We start from the raw sequence: 25009 nt of genomic DNA, 5'->3' as shown, positions 1-25009 counted from the left end.
CTGGGTTTAGATTTAATCATTAAATGCTGAGATTCACCCCCTTGGTTAAGTAACAGTAAAAGGTGAAGTGCAGTGGATGCCCTGAGAATCTTGCCTTCCGAAACTGTATAATTCCCAAATGTCTAAAAAGGTAGTCACATTGAAGTATGAAATTCTCAAAGTGCTTCCCTTATAATCTCTAACTTGTGAATCAATTTCTGGAAAATAACGTATGCCGTTCAGGAACAATTATTGCCTCTCAACTATCAGGCTCTTGAACCAGAGGGGTTAACTCCACTCACCCAGGACTGAGCTCATTCCACAACCGATGGATTCACTTTCAAGCACTCTTCATCTCATGTTCTTGATATGTATTACTTATTTATTATTTGTTTTTGTTTGCTGTCTTTTTTTTGTATTTGCACAGTTTGTCATCTTTTGCACATTGGTTGTTGTCTTGCCGAGTGCAGTTTTTATTGATTGTATTGTGTTTCTTTGTATTCACTGTGAATGCCCACAAGAAACTGAATCTCAGGGTTGTATATGGTGACATATATGTACTTCGAACTTTTGAAACCTGACATGGATTTAACCTGTACTATCAGGACCTTTCTGGTTCTGATGGGTCGCATCATGCTGTTTGGAAAGCTGGCAATTACATTCAATCATTAAGTCACTGAGATAGAACCTTTTCAAATGCCAGTAAACTGACTCTTTAAAGCAAGGTTGCATGTTTATAGTGTAATTGTTGAAATTTGTAAGAAAAGATGGAGGAGATTTTTGGATACAGCCATTCAGATACAGCATCCATAGGAAGAAGCACAGTCGACGTTTCGGGCCAAGACCCTCCGTCCTGACGTTGACTGCGCTTCTTCCTATAGATGTTGTCTGGCGTGCTGCGTTCCACCAGCATTTTGAGTGTGTTGCTTATTTTTACTAAGCAAGGTGTTACGTACTGTGAGTCCAAAATAAGAGATGGAATTAGGATCCGGATTGGCTGTGGTCTCACTGAGTGGCAAACAGGATCGGAAGTCTAAATAGCATACTGTTGTATTTATCTTCCACTTGTCTGCGGAATCATTCTCAAGAACGACATTCAGGTTACTCGATTTTCATAGAAAGTCAAAATGAACAGTAAGTGGAAAGATGTTTCTCAAACCTGATTTCCATGGTTTCCAAGACAAGATGCTTTGAAGAGATTAGATGATTCTGCAGTTTAAGTTATCACTACTTCAGATCTCAGGAGAATGAAGTCCATGCTCCAGTTCCGTTGTTTAAGTGGATGAAAATACGGGCCTGAGATAGTTGATTTCAACAATGTAAATACAGGAAGCTAGTGCTGATATCCGTTTCTGGTGATCCATACTGTAGAAGCACCATCCATAAAAGCATCTGTTGTGCTGAATGCACAGAGTGCACCCATGTGCACTTTCCAATAACAGGTGATAGTTAACTCTTTGTTGTAAATGCCTTGTTGTAGTCTGTCTGCATAGCAACAGTTGGAGTTATGTTCTAGAGGCCAAAGATTATTAATGGCATCGTTGTAGTGGTCTTTTGGAGACGGATCAAGGACTTACTTTGGAGTTAATGTCACAAGAACATTATAATTATGGCAAGTTAAATTGTAGTAGGATCATAGAGTGATTAATTTAAAAGATGCAAATCTACAGTCATACACAGAAAGAAATGGTCCCGAGAGCATTCTTGCCTTCTGACAGCAATTCAGTAGAGGATTGTGGACACGGTGACTTTTGCCATTGAGCATCATGACATGAAAATCAAAAGAGCTGGAATTCAAATGTTGAAGCATCAGACTTCCTGCTCCACCACTAGGCTCTAGCAATGTCTGCAGCAAGAGTGACTAACCATACCCGTGTTAATGGGGCTGGATGGTATGACAATACAATAAGAAATAATTTGCGCGTGCCAATTCTAGAAATTGTCCTGAGGTGCCATGTTCCAGTGCACTTTAAGAGGTCTAACGTTCTTTGAATGTACAGGCTTTGATCACAGTAATAAATAAAAGAGATAAACAGAGATAGAATTAAAGATATGTGTCTGAGTTCCTGTGGTTAGTGATTCTCAGTACTGTAGATCAATGTTTGAGTTTTATCTTAAGAAGCTATTAAAATGTACAGAAGTTGTTTGTTTGTTTGTATATGGGATGGCATGAGCTTGGATCAACAATGGAGAACAGTTGTTGAAGTCTTCAAGATATTTATTTTCTCAACTAAATTACACTCAGTGGCTGCTTGATTCGGTACACCTCACTACTGCAGTTACCTAATCAGCCAGTCATGTGGCAGCAACTCAATGCATAATAACATGCAGACACGGCCAAGAGGTTCAGTTGTTATTCAGAGCAAACATCAGAATCGTGAAGAAATGCAATCTAAGTGACTTTGTCTGTGAAATGATTGTTGGTGCCAAACAGGGTGGTTTGAGTATTTCAGAAACTGCTGATATCCTGGGATTTTCATGCACACTAGTCTCTAGACTTTACAGAAAATGGTGCAAAAAACAAAAAAAAAACACACACAACAAGTGAGCAACAGTTCTGTGGGCAAAAATGCTTCATTAATGAGGGAGGTCAGAGGAGAGTGGCCAGACTGTTTGAAGCCGACAAGAAGGCCAAGGTAAGTCAAAAACCCCATGCATTAAAACAGTGGTGTGCAGCAGAGCATCTCTGAACACACAACGTACGGAACCTTGAAGTGGATGGGTTACAGCAGCAGAAAACCACAAGCAATAGCCACAAGTACAAGAGATATCTCATAAAGTGGTCACTGAGTGCATTTTCTATTGCGAGTGCGTAACTCCCTTGAAGTGGCTGCACACCTGAAATCTGCTTGAGAATAAACTATGCCTCGTTGTATTAAAATGTCTAATCACCTGGAACATAATTTGAAATCATGAATTTATAACATTAAAATTGTATCAAACTGCTGACCCAAAGACTAGAGAGGAAGAGGGGAAGAGAGCTGAAGTACTGTTGTTCAGGCCAGAGGGAGGTGGTTGTTAAAACACTGAAGAATCAAAGCAGAATCTATTGTTCATGGCAGTGATGGTTTATCTAAAAAGTGAGACATCCCCAGCAAAAAGCTGCTGCAATCAGGGAAAAAGGAAATGTGAATAGAAGTCCTATCTTATCAGACTGGTAGCAAGGACAAGTAGAGAGAAGGAGATCTCCTGATATCAACTGTCACATTACCATAATATTTCAATCTATAGCAGAAGTATTTCACCACTGAATATGGAATTGTTTTTCCTACTCAGAACATCTACTCAGTTAACGTGTATTTAATTACTGGCCCAGTGTAAATGGAAGTATGTGGAGAGAGAGGGAGGCACCAGTACAATAGAACTCACATCAGCGTCATGAGTTAAAAGTATTGAGAAGGTATGGTTGGCCTAGATAGCACTGTTCCATTCATCTGAAAAGTGCTGCCCACCTTGAATGAAAGGTTAAGCACACATCTACATTTTTCTTTTGATTGATTTATTGTTAATGCTTCTACTAATTTATATAACTTGCATCAAAGTAAATTTAGTTTTTATTATTTGAACAATTTAGAATAATCATTAATCTAAATTACAATAAGCTTACTTATAATGGAGGCATTGTAAATTGCTAAATTCTCTTGAACTGTTGATATTTTTAATCATCAGAGATAATTAAAAGCAGTTCAATAGCCTTTTGCCACCAACTAATCTCATTAGCAATGCTCCAGATCATATGACAATCAAATGGCAATAGTATTTGAAGTCCATCGTAAATAAAATACCAAACTTATCTAACACAAAAACTCTTCCATCTTTTTATTCTTTCCAAACTTCCATGTCTTCAGTTATGGGAATTGGATCCTCAGCCTCTAACTCATTTCAAAGGTAACAATTTAAATTTAAATTATTTAGCAACTCAAACAAGTTACTTATTATTAGATTAAAAACAGTATGAATGTGAAATGAAACGGAGTACGGTGAACAAAGGATCGGGGAAAGCAGATCCATTTGCAGAGAGTGGAGAAGGCCTAGCGCATCTGTAGATGTGAACTTCCCACTATTCAGGACATTTACAGAGACACGTGTGTAAAAAGGGTCCAAGGATCATTGGGGACCTGAGTCACCCCAATCACAAACTGTTCCAGCTGCTACCTCCGGGAAAAGGTACCGCAGCATAAAAGCCAGGATGAACAGGCTCCAGGACAGCTTCTTCCACCAGGCCATCAGACTACTCAACTCATGCTGATATAATTGTATATCTAAGTTATACTGACTGTTCTGTTGAATATTATTATAAATTACTATAAATTGCACATTGCGCATTTGGACTGGGACATAACGTAAGTAAAGGGGCGTCCATTCAAAACAGAAATGCGGAGAAATTTTTTTAGCCAGAGGGTGGTGAATTTGTGGAATTTGTTGCCACACGCAGCTGTGGAGGCCAGGTCATTGGGTGTATTTAAGGCAGAGATTGATAGGTTCTTAATTGGAGATGGCATCAAAGGTTACGGGGAGAAGGCTGGGAAATGGGGTAGAGGAGGAGAAAAAAAAAGGATCAGCCATGATTGAGTGGGCAGATCAGACTCGATGGGCCAAATGGCCAAATTCTGTTCCTATGTCTTACAGTCTTATGATAAAGCTTTTTACTCCTCATGTATGTGATTGATGTAAGTAATAAATCATTTCAATTCAATTCATAATTCCTTGAAAGTACTCTCACAGGTACATGGGGACATAAAGAGAGCTTTTGGCACAATGGCCTTCATAAATCATAGTACTGAGTACTGGAGTTGAGATGACATGTCGAAGTTGTACAATACATTGCAGGGCCAAATATGGAGCACTGTGTGCAATTCAGCTCACCTGCCTGCAGAAAAGATATCACTAAGTTTGAAAGAGTGCAGAAGAAATTTACCACAATGATGCCGGGACTCAAGGACCTGAGTTATAGGGAAAGATTGAGTAGGTTAGAACTTTATTCCCTGCAACATAGGAAAATGAGGGGAGATTTGAGAGAGGTATACAAAGTAATGACGGATATAGATAGGGTAAATGCAAGCAGGCTTTTTTCTACAGAGGTTTTGTGAGACTAAAACTGGGGGTCGTAGGTTAAGGTTGATAGGTGAAATATTTAAAAGTAACATGAGGGGGAACAGCTTCACTCAGAGTGGTGGGGATGTGGAATGAGATGCCAGTGGAAGTGGTGGATATGGATTTGAATTCAATATTTAAGGAAAATTTGGATGGGAGGGGTATGGAGGCCTATGGTCCAGGTGCAAGTCGATAGTTCAGCATGGACTAGATGGGTCGAAGGGCCTGTTTCTGTGCTGTAGTGCTGTATGATTCCTAAATAAGGTGATGCACATCAGGTAGATGCCCAAGATCAGAGAGACAGAGGCAAACTAGGTACAGGTCCGGCATCTATACGTATTGGAGAAGAAGTAATACATAGTGAGCTTGCTTCCTTCCGTCAATCTGTAGCTGTAATGGCAGTGTTCCATTATTTACCATTACTGGAGCCTTACTGTCTAGTGTTTTATCATCTCTAATCCAGCCTGGATATGTGTGGTCACTTAAACAGCCAGGACCCAAGTCTGAAAGGCTCACAGGTATAGACAAAGCAAAATCATGGTAGTGTTGTTTCTGTCATCCTGCCATGTCGTGCTGGGGAGTGAGTATTTCTGAAAGTTATGAACAAGGCCACCATAGCCTGGATTTTACACTGACATACAGGAATGCGCAGTGAGAAATAATACCAATATTTTCAAAGCCTATTTATAAAATGGAAACTGAGCAAAATAGACTGAATTTTAGTTAGATTCAGAATTTATAAATGATCGTGAAATGGACAAATTTCAATGCTCACTTTGTTTTGGCATTCACTCCTCAAATCCAAGTAGTGGAGCCACTGTGCAGTATTGTAAATCGAGAGCCACAAGAGGCACATCCCAATACGGGGCCTACCAGAGGACTTGCAAATTTATTATAAATATTTGCATAACCCTAGTTCTCAGGCCTCTGAAGATGAGTGGCAGATTGCCATTATTTATCAATTGATAAGGCACTTCCATCTTCAGGTTTGTTTGTTAGCTGTTCACTTTCTCAGTGTCTGGACCTGATTACTTCTGTAAAAGGAGGACTTGGAGACATAGTGGTCAGTTTTAATACCACAATGATAAGGTGAAAGAAGATATGGATAGTACATACTGTAGATCCAGGAGAACAGCAATATTGTTAATCGACTAATATCCAAAGGCCTGGACTGTTCATCAGGAGAACTGAGTTTCATTCCCACCGTGGCTGTTGGATGTGGGGGTAGAAGGGTGGGTTGGCAAGTTTGCAGACGACACAAAGGTCGGTGGTGTTGTAGATAGTGTAGAGGATTGTCGAAGATTGCAGAGAGACATTGATAGGATGCAAAAGTGGGCTGAGAAGTGGCAGATGGAGTTCAACCCGGAGAAGTGTGCAGTGATACACTTTGGAAGGACAAACTCCAAGGCAGAGTACAAAGTAAATGGCAGGATACTTGGTAGTGTAGAGGAGCAGAGGGATCTGGGGGTACATGTCCACAGATCCCTGAAAGTTGCCTCACAGGTAGATAGGGTAGTTAGAAAGCTTATGGGGTGTTAGCTTTCATAAGTTGAGGGATAAAGTTTAAGAGTTGCGATGTAATGATGCAGCTCTATAAAACTCTGGTTAGGTCACAATTGGAGTACTGTGTCCAGTTCTGGTCGCCTCACTATAGGAAGGATGTGGAAGCATTGGAAAGGGTACAGAGGAGATTTACCAGGATGCTGCCTGGTTTAGAGAGTATGCATTATGATCAGAGATTAAGGGAGCTAGGGCTTTACTCTTTGGAGAGAAGGAGGATGACAGGAGACATGATAGAGGTGTACAAGATAATCAGAGGAATAGATAGAGTGGATAGCCATCGCCTCTTCCCCAGGGCACCACTGCTCAATACAAGAGGACGTGGCTTTAAGGTAAGGGGTGGGAAGTTCAAGGGGGATATTAGGGGAAGGTTTTTTACTCAGAGAGTGGTTGGTGCATGGAAATGCACTGCCTGAGTCAGTGGTAGAGGCAGATACACTCGTAAAGTCTAAGAGACTACTGGACAGGTATAGGGAAGAATTTAAGGTGGGGAGTTATATGGGAGGCAGGGTTTGAGGGTCAGCACAACATTGAGGGCTGAAGGGCCTGTAATGTGCTGTACTATTCTACGTTCTACGTCCTACATTGGAAAATTTACATTAAATTACAAAATTTACTAAGTAGTAGAATCAGAAGCAGCTCAATTCCATGGAGTTTTATGATTTTCAAACATCTATTTCTAAATAAAATGTTTTTCCTTTAAATGTATTCAAACACTTTTAGTTATGTTAACTTCTGACATTTTCTACTTGCCTTTTAGATGCAATCAATCAACTCTTACTTCAGCTTTAAAATGTTTCAGCTGTCACATTGGATTTTGGAAGGAGGATTATGCCATTTAGCTCTTACGGCCTGTGCCACCGTTCAAGTTGGACGTGGGACACAAAGTCAAATGATACAACACAGAAAAGGGCCCCTTGGCCAGCTGTGTCCATGCTGGCAATCTAGTGCTGGGCTAGACTAATTCTACTCTCCAGCACTCAGTTTGTAGCCTGCACAACTCAAACTGCTGGAGGAACTCAGCAGGTCAAGTAGCAGCTATGGAAATGAATTAACAGTCAATATTTCAAGCCAAGACTCTTCAGGGCCTATTCAGAGGCTTGTAGCCATCTAGGCCACAGTTTTTCAAGAGTTATTCTAAACTCCTCTATTCTGTCTATACCTGTTTCCTCAAGAGATGCATTCCCAAGTTAAGATTCAAAATTGTTTAATGTTATTTCCAGTACACAAGTGTAAAGGAGTCAATGCAGTGTAAAAAAATACAATAAGATAAAGAATAATAATAATAAAAAACAATAAATATAAATACATAAAATGCCTTACATACATACATACTGTAGATGTCCATAAAGTGATGCTAAGCAGAGGAGTGTTTGCACATAAAGTGACTCTGAAGGAAATGATCAAGCAGTGCTGGTGGGTGGGTTAACGGGTGAAGGTGCTGATTCGCCTTACTGTTTGGGAAAAGTAACTGTTTTGGAGTTTGGTGGGCCTGGCATAGATGCAGTAGTTTGTGCCACTACAGATGCTACGTAGCTTCGCCCCTAATGGGATTGGGATAAATAGTCCTTGAGCAGAGTGTGTGGGATCTTTTTTGATGTTACGAGCCTTCCTTCCCACACCTCTCTGAATATACATGTCCTTGCTGCCTGGTAGGCCGGTGATGTGTTTGGCAATGTTGACTACCTGTTGGAGAGCCTTCTTGTCACGGCAGGGCAGTGATGTAGCATGTTAGGATGCTATCGACTGCACATCTGTAGGAGAACATGAGTATAGATGTGCATATTTCAGCTCTTTTCAGCCTCCTCAGAAAGTAGAGGCATTGGTGAGCTTCCTTGATTGTGTCAAATGTAATCTGGGACCATGAGAGATTGTACAATATAAGCACTCCCAGGAATTTGAAACTGCTCACATGAAATTGCCAATGTAGAAAATGGTGTGAGTTCACCTGAAGTCAGTAACACCTCCTTTGTCTTGTTGACCTTCAGGCCTGGCACCAGACCTTGAGCTCCTCCACCTCCTCTCTTTAGGGTGTCTCATCATTGCTGGTGATGAGCCCTACCACCACCCAGTGATTGAAAAAAAATTCTGAAATCTCCTCTAAAGATCTTACCCATTTTCATAAAGCCGTGTCCTCTGGTTATAAACATTCCTGATAAGGGAAATGTTTCTCACAATCTATCCCACCTTTTTTTCTCTCAAACCTGTACAGCTCAATCAGATACCCCATTGACATACTCCATTCCATCCTCATAGCAGAAATGTTCCATCCTAGGCAACATCCTTCTGTATCCTCTTCAGTGTAATCACATCGTTCCTATACAGTGGCAACCAGAATGTAGTGGTTAGCTCGATACTATACAAAGTCTATGTATCAGAGTGCAATCCTGTAAGGAGTTTGTAAGTCCTCCCTGTGGATGCATGGGTTTCCTGTCACAGTCCAAAAGCATACCAGTTAGCAGGTCATTGCAAATTGTCCCATGATTGGGATAGGATTAAATCAGTGGGTTGCTGGCAGAAGGCCAGAAGGGCCTATTCCACACTGTATCTCTAAAACAAATAAATACTCCATTGCTTTATGTAGTTGTGCATCATCCCCCGTCTCTGAGAGCTCCTGTGCATCATCCCCCAGTCTCCGTGAGCTCCTGTGCATCATCCCCCAGTCTCCGTGAGCTCCCGTGCATCATCCCCCGTCTCCGAGAGCTCCTGTGCATCATCCCCCAGTCTCCGTGAGCTCCTGTGCATCATCCCCCAGTCTCCGTGAGCTCCTGTGCATCATCCCCCGTCTCTGAGAGCTCCTGTGCATCATCCCCCAGTCTCCGTGAGCTCCTGTGCATCATCCCCCGTCTCTGAGAGCTCCTGTGCATCATCCTCCAGTCTCCGAGAGCTCCTGTGCATCATCCCCCGTCTCTGAGAGCTCCTGTGCATCATCCCCCGTCTCTGAGAGCTCCTGTGCATCATCCTCCAGTCTCCGAGAGCTCCTGTGCATCATCCCCCAGTCTCCGTGAGCTCCTGTGCATCATCCCCCGTCTCTGAGAGCTCCTGTGCATCATCCTCCAGTCTCCGAGAGCTCCTGTGCATCATCCCCCGTCTCCGTGAGCTCCTGTGCATCATCCCCTGTCTCTGAGAGATCCTGTGCATCATCCCCGTCTGCATCATCCCCCAGTCTCCGTGAGCTCCTGTGCATCATCCCCCAGTCTCTGTGAGCTCCTGTGCATCATCCCCCATCTCCATGAGCTCCTGTGCATCATCCCCCGTCTCCATGAGCTCCTGTGCATCATCCCCCGTCTCCGTGAGCTCCTGTGCATCATCCCCCATCTCCATGAGCTCCTGTGCGTCATCCCCCGTCTCCGTGAGCTCCTGTGCATCATCCCCCGTCTCCGTGAGCCCCTGTGCCTCAGCCACCCATCTCCATGAGCTCTTGTTTTCCATGGTCTGGATACTGAAGACAAGAATCCCATAAGTTTCCTGAACCATCTCTTCTATGTGTGTTATTGCCTTCAGGGACGCTTGGGAAAACTGAATGCTCTGCCTTCAAGTATATTCAATTTGGTGGCTGTTAGGTTTCTAAACACTTACAAAATTAAGGAATATATGATAAGGTTGGATGTCGTGTGTTGGAACTTCTTCATGTAGTCAAATGGCCTACCTTACATCTTGTGCTGTAGGCTTATAGAATCAGGTACATTGAGTAAATAAATGGGCCCTTCAGCCTAACATACTGTATCCATGCCAATCATCAATCTAAACTAGTCTCATGTTCTAAAATTCCTCTACTAGTGTTTTCAAATCTATTTGATATTAAGCAGCATTACAAGATCATCTCTTGATGGCTTGTTCTGTCATAAAGCAGCCTTTCCTCATAATTCAGTCTTCTTCCTTGTGAAGGTATCACTTTTATTCAAAATCTCGGTATTACTTTCAGTCGTGGAATATTTCAGTGGATTGTCAGTCAGTGGTCAGTACCATAGGTTGCATTTGACATAAGTGGCTCAGTCCTTTTACTATAATTCCACCCATGATTGTAAAAAAACCTCTGAATTGCATTTACCTGCATTAATAGGATCCACAATCTTCTCGATGAATGCTGAGGCAACCTTTCATGTTGTATGTGTAAACATAAGGCTGATAGTGATCTTTTTATTTAAATTAAGTATTATAAACTTAAATAGTTAAGAAAAATAATCTTTCAATCTCTAAATATTTTAATAGTTTTCCAAAGAAATAGCTATCCCAGATGTGACTCAAAGCGCTAAATTCGGGAATTAACTTAGAACCAGTTTTATGAAGCTAAATACTTTCAATGATACACAAATTTTTACAAAAGCCTGTTTTGTATCCCTGGACCCACCACACAGCGAAAATCTTTTCTCCTCTCGCAATAAATGTCTGTAACTAATACGAAACACAAGCACGGGTTTGGTTACAATCTCTGTGGGTTGAAATTAGCTCCATTGTCCCCAGAATCACTGTGAACAAGCAGGGCAGATCATATCTGTTGTGACGTGGAGTGTGTTATAAAGCAAGAGTTTACCACATGTTATTGTTCAGGGGAAGGATCCGGATCAAAGGAGTAAGTTAATTTTTCATGTCAATGAATATTTACTTCTGGCACTATTGCTTGGGATTGCTGCTATTCAGGGTTTGAATTTGAGTAGTTTGATTGTTTGGTAAGTAGTATTTGTAGCCATGCACTCTTCACTCAACACCACAGATTAATGACCCAGTACCCACTTTCATAAATGCTAATCCATTAATTGTTCATTCAGCAGGTTAGTTTAACACCTCATTATCTATTAACCACTGCAGTCTGGCCACTGTAAGAATATCAAACTTCTAAGGGGTTTAAACTGCTCCCAAATGATGCCTTTATCTTCTTCCAGCACACAACACAGCACCATCTGGTAAGAGGGAACGATTATGTTAATGGAGGGGAAAAAGACAAATCTATGATAAGAAAAAATAACTGTATTCTAGGCGAGGGAAATATCCCAGAGGGTAGCTTACACACGTTATAAATTCTGGAAGGCTGGTTAGGAGCCTTTGAGAACAGCAGGTAATAGTGGCAATGTCAAACATCTTTCAACTTACAAGAGGAAAAAAGAAAGGGGGAAAAAGAGAAAAGAAAGAATTGCTGCAATGAAAGTCCCAGATAAAAGTTGTGGATTTTTGGAAATTCATATCAAAATCAAAAATGCTCGGCAGGTCAGGCAGCAATTAACAATTCAGATTAATGACCTTGCATCAGAACTGAATTTGTATAAAGTATTTCATGACTAAGATGTCACAAATTGCTTTGCAACCTAATTAGTATTTTTGAATTATATTCATGTTACAATGTAAAAAAAAACACATTTGTTCATTCATTATGTGCCATTTCATAGGATGTGGGTGATCAAGATCTTTCCACGGCCATGATTGTTCTTGGCAAGACAGTATACCATTAAGGTTGCAATTGATGAAAATACCACTCCTACCTGGAGAAGAGGAAGACTGGGCAACTCCCCTGTCAATTAAACCTAATGTCTGTATTACTGAGTTATATGGAAGTGGTGAGGGTATTTTTATGCACATGTGTTTTTAATCTATCCACACTCATTTTATTTTACTGAAGAAATCAGAAAATATTCCTCTCATCCTCCCAAGCAAAGGAAATAATTCCCCTCTTTCTATCAGCTTGGCTCAATATCTTCAACCCTGATTAAATGGTCTCTTAATCATACAAATTCCAGGAAATTCTACTACCTTTGGTTCCAATATCATTTTGGTAAATCTATGACCAGTCGTACCAAGACCAAAAAAAAAATCATCATTATGCTCTATAAACATCCATGTCTGTCTTTCTTTACAACTCCCTGGAGTCAGATAAGTGTATTTAGCTGGAAAGATGTAATTGACAAGAAATTTATAATGCCAAATATAGATGCACGCTCACACTTGGGTGTCAAAGTAAACTTCAGGAAGTTGAAGTTCACCCTGTGTTATTGTGCGGGAATGCCCACTAATGTTTCCATTTACTGTTTTCTTCAAAATATTCACAATATTGACAGTCTTTGCTCAGGGAGAAAGCAAGTGAAGGAGCAACATATGAATAAAAGCCAGGTTGGTTTTGTCTAGAGAGATGATTAGTGTCTTCCTGGCAGTACTCTCACAATACTGGAATGTAATTGAATAGGAATCAGAATCAGGTTTAATATCATCAGCATATGTCATGAAATGTGTTGTTTTTTGGCAGCAGTACAGTGCAATCCTGCATATAATAAAAACTATAAGTTACTTATATATATAATTTAATTAAATTAAAGAAGAAAAGGTAAAAAAAAAAGCGAGGAAGTGTTCATGGGTCCATCCCGAAATCTGACAGAGGACAGGGCAAAGCTGCTCTTAAAACCTTGAGTATGTGTCTTCAGGCCACTGTATGACCTCCTTGCAGCAATGAGAAGAGGACATGTCCTGGGTAATGGAGGTCCTTAATAACGGATATAACCTTTTTGAGGCATTGCCTTTTGAAGACGTCCTTGATGCTGCGGAGGCTAATGCCCATGATGGAGCTGGCTGAGTTTGCAACTGTCAATAATCAGAAGAATCATCTGAATCTCAAGGGCTTCACCATCTGGGACATGACCTCTTCTCATTACCGTCATCAGGAGATAGGCATAGGAACCCGAAGAACCGCCCATATTGACTCGAAAGCAGCTTCTTCCTCTCCTTCGCCAGATTTCTGGATGGTCCATGAAGACCATTGTTGCTTCTTTTGCACAAGTTATTTATTTAGATAATTTTATTTCTTTGCACTGTACTGTTGCTTCAAAATAACAAATCTCATACTATATAAGTCAGTGACAATAAATCAGATTCTGACTACAGTGACAGCTCTGTTACAGCTATACTGACATGTTCCATGAAGTAGGCACCATTATTAATGATCATCTCTGTTACAGTTTCCCATCCATAGGCTCGCCAGCTCTGCCTCCATGGTGCTTCGAAATGTTGTCTCATGGAAATTGTCACCTTGTGCATTTCACCAGGTGGCAAATTAAAATGAAAGGTTTCAAAACTTAGTGAAAGGATCTGTTTATATTTTATGTCCACTACTGGAATTTATGAGTTATCATTGCTACAAAAATCAGCCTTTGCTAAGGTTAGAGTAAAGCATGAATCATGTTGGCAACCTTACTAAAATCTACCAACACGTGACCCCATATAAGGCATCTTCAGATATTACATCCCTTAAATTTTGCCATCACAGGATATTAGCACGTCATTTTCTTAGATGTGATACTACAATCAATTTTGATCTTGTTCTGATCTTACCAGAAGCTTGTCCATATTATAAACACAAGAAATTCTGCAGATGCTGGAAATCCAGAGTAACACACACAAAATGCTGTAGGAACTCAGCAGGTCAGGCAGCATCTATGGAAAGGAATAAACAGTTGATGTTTTAGGCCAGGACCCTTCATCAGGACTAGTGAAGGGTTTATTCCTTTCCATAGAGGCTGCCTTGCTCACGTTATACAGTATAAGCACTCTATATTTTGACATCTCTACATTTTGATACAATTACCATTTTCAACATTTGGGCCATCAGTTGGCGAGGGCACACCAAACATTGAGGATGTAGATGAACTGATATCCCCATCAATGTGTGCTGGATGTGATAATCTACCCAATTCCAGGTCTAAATTCAAAGATTAGATTAAATCGTATTTTCATTCCAGCTATCTATGGCACAAGATCTGCTTTCAAAATAATCTTCACAGATTCTACATTTGTTCTTACTGAGGATGCCAAAAAGTTGCAAAGTAAAATAAACGAGCCAGTGCAAACTTCCTGTGTTAAGCAAACAAAAATGTTTGTATTCATAAATACCCCATAACAGAAGATCCAAAGTCACCTATCATGTTCAGAACTCTCAGCAATCTTTCAATTCTGGCTAAAAACACATTGTAACAGAGAGCTCTGTCTCTCTCTGTCTCTCCTGCAGAGTAATTGTATAAACCGTTTATGATCCAGCAGGATTATTATCCAATAGCTTTGTTCTCATAGTGCCATATACAAGATATCCCTCTTATTTTCTAGGCTTGAATGGCAAGTTAAAGTTACTTTCTTCTGGCATTATTTTTCTACTTACGGGTTTCTGCCCACCCACTGCCATATCCTTTCTCAGCAACCTCTTCTAACAGGGACTAATTTGAAATAACTGCAAATGAAAAAGTAGGAATCAATTAATCAGTCCAATATGATGCAATCCGTGCACACCATCCAAACCAATGCTCCCACCATTGTTTCCTCTCCAAGAGCAAGATATTCACAGCATATTTGCTTCAACTTATTTTCTATCTCAGGGGCTCCCAAACTGGGGTCCACAGACCACTCGGTTAATGATAGGGGTCCATGGCATAAAAAGACTGGGAACTCTTTATTATAAACCTTACTTGGATTATTGTGTACAGTTTTGGTCAGCTATAGGAAAGACATTGTCAACCTGGAGACAGAGGGCAGATGAGATTTACTAGGATGCTGCCTGTACTGGAAGGCCTAACTTACAGAGAGAGTTGGCAACACAAAATCTTTACTCCTTGGAGATTAGAGGAATGACAGGTGACCTCACAGACCTTTTTTGATAAAACATGAGAAGTATGGATAATGTCTTTACCCCAATGTTGGTGAGTCCAAAACTAGAGGGCACAGATACAATACAAGAGGGGAGATTTTAAAAGGAACCTGAGAGGTAGCTTGTTTAGTGAGTACCTGGAATGAGCTGACAGAGGAAGCAGTCAGGATGCGTACAATTGCAACATTTAGTGGCATTTGGATAGGTACATGGAAGGGGAGGTCTTGGAGGGTTATGAGCTGAATGTGGGCAACTGGAACTAGCAGAGAGGATGTTGTGGCCAGCATGGACCAGTTGGGCCAAATGGCCTGTTTCTATGTTGTATAATTTTATGACTGAAATCTAAAGTTATTGATTATTACTAATGTTCCCTGTAAGATAAATAAGGAAATTTCAACGCTATAGCACATAGAAATCTACAGCACATTACAGGTCTGCGGCGCATAACCTTGTGCCGACCATGTAACTTAAAACCTATATATAACCTATATTGAACCATCTACATTCTCTTGCTAAACTGCCGTATTTATGGAAGCAAATTCACCAACCAATATGAACAGGACAAATGGCCGGATATCCTTTTGGCACATTTATCTGGACATTGGGGAAAGGTGCCTATTTTTCTCTGGATAGCTTTGCCCTTTAATATTCAGTTCCGGTACAAAAGAGTTTAGCTTCTCAGTGAAGAAGATTCATATCCTTGCTAGCTCCGAGAAAGCCGAACAGTTCCACACTCACACTTTGCCATGAGCCTAAGAATTTTTAACTTTTCAAGCTGTATATCCAATTGCATTTGAAAGTTCCTATTGAATCTGTTCCTGCCATCCTTTCAATCAGGATAGTCCAGATCACACCAATACGCGAAATAAAATGATTTCTTCTCCTCAATTTCCTTTGGTCATTTTTGGAACATAATGTCCTTTGGATAACTGTTTATTCTCCAGTAGGCTCAGTAATTTTTTTAAAAAAGTTCAACGCAGAAGTTCAAATTAAATTTATTATCAAGGTATGTACAGAGGTATGTCACCATATATTAGCCTGAGATTTACTTTCTTGTAATGATTCACAGTAGAACAAAGAAACACAATAGAATCATTGAAAAACTACACCCAAACAAAGACAGACAAGCAACCAATGTGTAAAAGAAGACAAAATGTGCAAACACAACTACAAACAAACAAATAAATAACACCAAGAACATGAGTTCTAAGAATCCTTTAAAGTAAGTCTATAGGTTCTGGAATCGGTTCAGTATTGGGGTGAGTGAAGTTAACCACTCTGGTTCAGGAACCTGATGATTGAAGGGTAATAACTGTCTCTTTCAAAACCTTCGATAATACAGAACACCTTTATGAACTTTCTCCAAACCCTACTTGCTGTAAATACACACAACTGTAGATTCCCTGGTCACTCCAGGTAAATATGATCTTTCGAGTCTGGTATCATTGCAGTAAATCTCTTTTGCACACTCTCCAAATCATCTGTAAATTCAAAGTCCAAAAATGGACATACTAAATCGTTATAATCAGAGATCTAACCAGAGATTTATAAAGTTTTAAGGTGACTTTCCTGCATGCCATAATGTGTGCTTTTTGTAGTAATCTCAGCTTGTCCTTATTTGAGTAGATGAATAAACTATTTATGCAAAGGATATTTCAGAAGGAACTTCTGTATCCAAGTGTGGTGAGAATGTGGATATTGTCATTGCAGGGAATAGTTGAAATAGTTCAGGTCACGTGACACAAGAAATAAGTGGTCAGAGGGAAATAAGGATAGATTTAGATTGGAAAGATGACAGGACAAGCAGGGAAAAAGTCATTGAGTTGAATGGTTTGTTTCATGATATAGCAGTGTAGTTTTTAAAAAAATTTAGAGATACAGCCCTGTAACAGGCCCTTCTAGTCCAACAAGCCGAATTGCACCAATTTGACCAAATAACCTATGAACCCTGTGTCTTTGGAATGTGGGAGGAAACCAGAGTAGCTGGAGGAAACCCACATGGTCATGTGGAGAATGCACAAACTTCTTACAGACAGCCGTGGAAATAAACCCGGGTTGCTGGCATTGTAAGAAGGGTAGGCTAACTGCTGCGCTACTGTGTTGCCACACTAAAATCTACTAAAACTTTCTGCAGTGGCGACAAAGAAGGTGTGTTAGAATGGACAGGCAGCTCTACAAATAATCCTCAAGGTTTTCTATTTTTTAAGTTGATTTTAAATTAAGCTTAATATAATAGCACCTGCAGAGAAGCATTCAATACACGCATAGATAATGAAATAAATGACATACACTAGGGACATCGGCCTTTCGAGCTGGAAATTATAAAGCAGCTGACCAGGGTCATCTAGGGCATTTTTTAAACTCTGGGGTAAATGATCTGAAGTCACCTCATAAGCAGCGAACAACAAGTACAGAGGCAGAAGGGGATGTTCTTTGACAGAGCTGAATGCACCCACTATGAAGCAAACCACAGTAGCGGAAAGGCTGATGCAGTGACAAATTGAGAAAGATTTATGTGCACCTGCTGAATGGGGATTCAGTCAGAGAAAGAATACCAGAAGGCTAGATTACATTCCATTTATATCATCACACACTGCAATAGATCCACAGAGACTCACACATTCACAAAAGATTCCATTACTGTTACCAGCACATTTGCATGATGAATGTTAAAAAGAAGATATATTGCCACACAGTTTTATATATTTATCTATAATTCTTAAATATAACTTCTTTTATATTTATGACGCAAGGATATTACTAGATATATTTTAAATATTTTGTGTTAGATTTCCAGCTGCTGATGTATTTTCCATCCCATTTTCCAGTGTTTTAACATGGCATCATACTTACAGATGGTGCCCACCTGGGCGGCTATGCTTTGCCACACACAGAGACGTGTTCAGTTCATAGGATAGTTTCTTAACTGCCTCATTCTAAATAAGTGTAGTCCTATATTTGTGCAGAAAGACCCCCATTTCATAATATTAGTCACCGTTTTGATTGGAGGGACTGTGGTAGTCATAGGGTAATGGCAGGTGTGTGCAAAGTTGCATTGATCCTAGAGAGGTATCCTAACCTCTTCCGTCTCAACACATTGCAGACTGCGAGCAATAGTGTCAGTAGAATTAGGGGTTTAAATCTGCCCTAGTACAAAAGAAATAGTAGGTACATTTATGCAGGTAACATGATGGCAGTTTAAATGTTTCAACATGGACCAGATGGACCACAGGACCTGTTTCAAAACTCTGCTTTCTATGACCCTTTATGGAAGGGCCTTTGTTTATACTTTATTGCCTTTTGCCTCTCACAGAAACTTCAATACATTTCATTACCAAATAATTAATTTTGAAATGCATACTTTTTTTTCAGAGCTTTACCCAAATATGTCCATTCATTCTGTAGATTAAGTTGTCCCAGAAACCTTTGTCCCGTAATTGAATGTTAAATAACTCTGAGTGACACTGACTGAGGGGGACAAACATTTTCGAAGTCTGCTTATTTGGGTCTTAATTGTGTCTTTCAGGAACAGTGCAGAGTGCTTCAACTATTAGTAATTATTCTGAAGTACAGTTTTTGCTGCAAACTATTTGCTGTTTTTACAGAGCAAGATTCAACAACCCCTGTATGACACATTATCAATGAGTGTAATTTTGGTGGAGTATACTGAATATCTGAGTTTCTCAGATGAGATCAAGGTATATTTAATATGCAACGAATTCTTGTGGACAATTTGGATGACAAAAATTTTTAGCACCATGTTCAAGTATTGCCCTCAGATTCAAAACTGATCAGCGTCTATTATAATCAGAAACACGAGAAAGTCTGCAGATGCTGGAAATCCAAAGCAACACACACACAAAGTACTGGAGGAACACAGCAAGTCAGGCAGTCTTTATGGATAAGGGGAAATAGTCAACTCTTCGAGCAGATACCATTCTTCAGGACTGAAGAGGAATGGGGATGCAGAATAAAAAGGTTGAGAGAGGGGAAAGAAGCTAGCAGGAAGGTGATAGGTGAAGCCAGGTGGGTGGGAAAGGTCAAGAATGGAGAAGAAAGAATCTGATAGGAGAGGAGAGTAGACCATAGAAGAATGGGAAGGAAGAGGAGACATAGGCGGAAGTAATAAGCAGGTGAGAAGAAGTAAAAGGTGGGAGTGCGGAACAGAGGAAGTGGGTGTAGGGTGGGAAATTTGTCACCAAAAGGAAAAATCGATATACAAGCCATCAGGTTGGAGGGCACCCAGACAAAATACAAGGTGTTGCTCCTCCATCCTGAGGGTGGTCTGTTCTTGGTACAAGAGGAATCCAGGGATCAATACATCAGAACAGGAATAGGAATCTGAATTAAGATGCTTGGCCACAGGAAAGTCCCACTTGTAGCGGATGGAGAGGAGGTGCTTGACGAAGTGGTCCCCCAGTTTACGATGGATCTCACCAATATAGAGGAGGCTGCATTAGGAGCACCAGACACAATAGATGAACCCAGCAGATTCACAGATGAAGTGTTGTCCGCACCTGGAAGGACTGTTTGGTGCTCTGAATGGAGGTGAGGGAGGAGGTGTATGGGCAGGAGTAACACTTTGACCGCTTGCAGAGATAAGTGTCTGGAGGGAGATTAGTTGGGAGGGAAAAATGGACAAGGAATCGCAGAGGGAGTGATCCCTGTGGAAAGTGGGAGGGGGATGGGGGAAGGTAAAGATATGATTAGTGGTAGGATCCCTTTGGAGATGGCAGAAGTCATGGAGGATAACATGTTGGATATGGAAGCTGATGGGATGGTAGGTAAGGACAAAAGGGACTCTCACATATTAAGGTGCCGGGAAGATGGGGTTTGTGCAGATGTTCAGGAAATGAAGGAGATACGAGTGAGGGCCACATCAATAGTAGAGGGAGGGAAACTCCATTCTTTAAAGAAGGAGGACATCTCTGATGTCCTGGAATGGAAAGTCACATCCTGGGAACAGATGTGATGGAGGTAAAAAAAAACTAGAAAAGGGAATTGCATTTTTACAGGAGATAAGGTGGGAAAAGGCAAGGGTGAGATAACTGTGGGAATCAGTAAGTTTGTAAAGATGATTGAGAAAGGGGAGGGAGATGTCAGAGATGGGCCAAGTGAATTTAAGGGCAGGGTGGAAGTTAGAGGCAAAGGTGATAAAACTGATGAGCTCAGTATGGGTGCATGAAGCAGTACCAACGCAGTCAATGTAGCAGAGGAAGAGTTGGAGAGTATAACCAGGAAAATCTTCAAACGTAGACTGTTCTACATAGCTGATGAAGAGGCAGGCGTAGCTAGGACCCACACGAGTGCCCATGGCTACCCCTCAAATTTGGAGAAAGTGGGAGGAGCCAAAGGAAAATTTGTTCAGACTGAGACCAGTTCTGCCAGATGGAAGAGAGTGGTGAAGGAATGGAATTAGTTGGTTCTTTTGTCAAGAAAGAAGCGGGGAGCTTTGATGCCTTCCTGATGGGGGATAGGATTACACGGGGACTGAACATCCACAGTGAAGATTATACTCAACTGTGGACTTGATTAAAGAATTGTATATTTTGCAATGTTCAACTTCCCACATGACTGACCTATCGAAATCCATGTATCAGTTAACGGCCCCTTCCCTCCACTTTGGGGTATCGTCGGAAGAGGCCCTGCTCCAGAGTCTGGAGTATATTTCTGCAGCTCTGAAAGAGACCTACACTATTCCAAAAAGGTGTTGATTAAACATGGTCTCATCCTGAAGGGGAAGAAAAAGGATCCCATACAGCAATTCAGGAGAAAGCAATATTTATCCCTTGGTAAACATCACCAAAGCAAGTTATTGGGTGCTTATCATTTCCTTGTTTGCAAATGAGCGGCCATATTTCCTGCATTACAATGGTGACTACTCTTCATTAACTGTACCTTGCGACATTCTGAAGTCATAAAAGAATTGATATACAAATTTAAGTCTTTCAATGAAACACAGCTGTTCTTCACTCACCTCTATATTAATTACACTTACATAATTTTAACAGAAACACATTAATAATATATCAGGTTACAGTTACTTGGTTAATGGGCTGCAATACCAGGGATATAATTACAGTAGGCATGTACTTTCTATTGTTTAATGTATTTTAGATCTCTTTAATTATATTTGTTTGACTTTCATTCACTCATATAACCCTTTTAAGTTTATTTTTTTATGTGATGCAGCAGGTGCAACTGCATCCACCTTCCTAAAACTCCATCCATCTGCACCAACATAATGGATGTGGGGCCACCAATTAATTAAGGTGGATGAAGTGAGTGATAATGTAGAAATATTCACAACTTTTATGACACATGTCAATGGTGGGAACAAAGGAACACTTTGACTTACGATCTTTAATTTCAGTACAAGGACAAGAGGTGTTAAATTATTTAGAATTGGCAAAAAAACCAAAGCTGCTCAAAAAGCAATTACTGCATGATTATTGATTTTATATTATACATTGAACCCATGTTTTTTTGTCTGACCTAGCAGCAATAGATTCTAAACGGGAAGGAAGATACCAGTATATCTCTGAACTATAACAAAACTGAACAGGCTATTGGTTCAAAGTCCTTATGATGTAAAGGTAACTCATCCAATTACCTTCTTCATTAAAGTCGACTGCAGGGGCCATTTGTTGATAGTTGCACCCATTACATTAAAGTTCATAACTGTCATTCTAATTAAGGGACATTTTAAGCTAATACCAGACTTAATTTTTTTTTGATGACAACAGAAATACAAAAACTAAATCTTCAAGAGAATTCCTTTCAGTGGTTTAAGCCACTGTAATTTTGTTGCTTTTTTATTGCAATAAATGGATCCCTCCTCAGAAATGTAAGTGAAAGACTTGCACTTATAAAAGGTCTTTCATGATTCCAAGATGCCCTATAGAGGTTTATGACAAATTGTGCACTTTTGAAATATAATCGCCATTGGATGTACAGCTGCTAATTTGTTCATATAAAGATCCCACAATCAACTTATGATACTTACATTATTTCAATTAATTCAAAGTAAATTTATTATCAAAGTACATGTATGTCACCATATATAACCCTGAGATTCATTGTCCTGTGGGCACACTCAATAAATCCATAATAGTATAATAACCATAATAGAATCAATGAAAGACTGGGTGTTCAACCAGTGTGCAAAAAAAAAACTGTGCAAATACAAAAAGAAAGAAATAACAATAATAAATAAGCAGCATGTATCGAGAACATGAGATGAAGAGTCCTTGAAAGTGAGTCCTTTGGTTGTGGAAACATTTCAATGATAGGGCAAGTGAAGTTGAGTGAAGTTATCCCCTTTGGTTCAATACCTGATGGCTGAGGAGTAATAACTGTTCGTTAACCTGACGGTATGAGTTCTGAGGCTTCTGTACCCACTTCCTGATGGCAGCAGCGAGAAGAGAGCTTATCCTAGGTGGTGGGGTCACTGATGCTGCTTTCTTACAGTTTATGTAGATGTACTTAGTGGTGGGAAGGGCTTTATCTGTGATGGAATGGGCCATATCTACTACTTACTATAGGATTGTCCATTCAAGGGCATCAGCTTTTCCATGCCAGGCTGTGAGCCAGCCTGTCAGTATACTCTACATGACACACACCACCAGATTCAGAAACAGTTATTACCCCTCAACCATCAGGCTCTTGAACCAAGGAGGACAACTTCATTCAACTTAACTCGTCCTAATATTAAAATGTTTGCATAACCTGTAGACTCAATTTAAAGTATCAAAGACAAATTATTTCTGGCTTCAGTAAACCCACATACACTCATTTTCTGCTTCAGTTTTCCATTCTTAGAGCCAGTCAAGCAGAACATTTTTTTTTAAATAATCAAAACAAGGCAAGTCATTTTTTTTAAACCTTGACTGAAAATGATATTTGTCTTTTAAGGAAGAGGGCATAACAGGGTTACAGTGTTGGAAACAGTGAAGACGGTTTCAAAAGGCAAACATGTTGAGACAATATATAAAGAAACTTAACCACATCTGAGTCAAGATATTCTAAATGAAGAAATTGATTGTTAGAAGATGTTTATGTTCCAGTTTTTCCAACCTGAAGGCACTCATTCATGGTGGAATGTCATAAAGCAGCACCAGCTCTCCTCTGTACCTCATGCAATAGGCCATTCTTCAGATTACAGCTTAAAACTTGGGTGCCTTTTGGCTGTATAATTGAAAGAAGCTTATGGGATTTAACTTTTATGTAATGTTTACTCTTGTGTAATTTACAGCAGTGCCTACAGGATTGAAATCCCAATATATCCTGGGAAACAAATGAATTTTCCTCATCAGCACTAATTAATTCATTTTTATTCTTGATTTTAAAAGACAATCATAACTCTATGATGGCCATTAATTTGACACAGACGGTCAATTATTTGAAAACTGCTGACTTGGCTGCTGGCCTGGCTCATGGATGAGTAACTAGGAATTTAGAAACAATAACTTTCACATATACCTGTGGAGGAAAAATCACTCCAATGGAACAAGAACCACAAGGCATTAAAGGAAAAAACGACTTTCCATTGCTAGGGATATTATATTGCCAAGTGCAGTTCTCAGTGGGAACCCAGGTAAGCGAGAGTAGCACACAGTTGGATCAAACATGTAGAGATTAACAATAACTGGAAAGCAGGCTGAACACTTCAGGCTTGTAGCAGCACTGGAAGATTGAGCTACGTCCAGACCAGCTGCTACTCCCGTGGTTTACTCAAATTTCAGAGAACTCTACTATTTCCAGACTTCACACTTTTAACTACCGGCAGCTGTGGGAGAAAATACCCACCTGTCAGTATTTATCCAAATCAGTTGAATTGGGCATGCAGAGATGGAGAGCATTGACAATGGTGAATTGTTGCCTAAATAAGCCTCTATTGGTAATTCTACAGATACATAAAAGGTGGCAAACTGATATTCCCATTATCTAAGCTTTCAGATTATGGTGAATGATGCATTGCAGTAGCTGCAATCAATAAATATTGAAAGTATTCAAGGTGAAGTATGTGGATGATTGAATAGGAATTGCAGCTAATGTACACTGCATACTGTGAACCTTGATACTCATCAAAATAGGTTCCTCCTCTAAATATTTTCAGATTTTTGCCTACTTGTGCATGTCTTCAAGGCAGGATGGGGAATGAGGTAAGAAGTCTGTCACTTCTGTGCACATTTAGGGCATAGCTTAGGAAATTAGAAGCAAATGTATGATTTAAGGAGCTGTCTGGTGAAGATTTCCTTATCAACAGATTTCAGGTCATCAAAAGGCACTGGGAACTTTTGAAGCAGTCCAACATTCTAGGTGCCAATTGAAAGAGGAGAGATGAGAGGCTGAAATGGGCATCTCTTTCAGAAACTAGATAACCTCTTTGGCTGATAACAATTGAAACTATAGAAACATAGAAAATAGGTGCAGGAGTAGGCCATTCGGCCCTTCTATAGGTGCCTTATAGCCAGTATCTGCATTCCGGTTTCTCTCAGCAGGAAATAAAATCAGCTGTGACATAAGGGGATGAAGAAAATGAAAATTAAAGAATCTGTGAATAGAATTGGATCGTTACTGAGAGAGTCCATTCAACTATTGGAGGTTGGAGGTGGAAGGTGTTGTGAATGGTGTGGAGGGCTGTCAGAGGTTACAGCAGGACATTGCTAGGATGCAGTACTGGGCTGAGAAGTGGCAGATGGAGTTCAACCCAGATAAGTGTGAGGTGGTTCATATTGGTAGGTCAAATATGATGAC

General features: G+C 40.2%; 1 protein-coding gene and 1 long non-coding RNA gene across 5 annotated transcripts in view; both read left to right on the top strand.

The window, feature by feature from the left end:
- Nucleotides 1-7905, top strand: part of LOC140198872 (uncharacterized) — a 32007-nt gene extending 24102 nt beyond the window's left edge. The window contains exons 2-3 of the long non-coding RNA XR_011886277.1: nt 3828-3867; nt 7394-7905. This is a non-coding gene — a long non-coding RNA (uncharacterized lncRNA). The remainder of the gene's footprint in view (nt 1-3827; nt 3868-7393) is intronic.
- The window catches only part of runx1 (RUNX family transcription factor 1), a 234243-nt gene that overhangs the window by 26216 nt on the left and 183018 nt on the right, over nt 1-25009 (top strand). The gene's annotated exons all lie outside the window — the stretch shown is intronic.

The sequence above is a fragment of the Mobula birostris genome, chromosome 6, assembly GCF_030028105.1.
Source record: "Mobula birostris isolate sMobBir1 chromosome 6, sMobBir1.hap1, whole genome shotgun sequence".
Taxonomy (NCBI): Eukaryota; Metazoa; Chordata; class Chondrichthyes; order Myliobatiformes; family Myliobatidae; genus Mobula; species Mobula birostris.
This window is presented reverse-complemented; position numbering and strand designations above follow the sequence as displayed.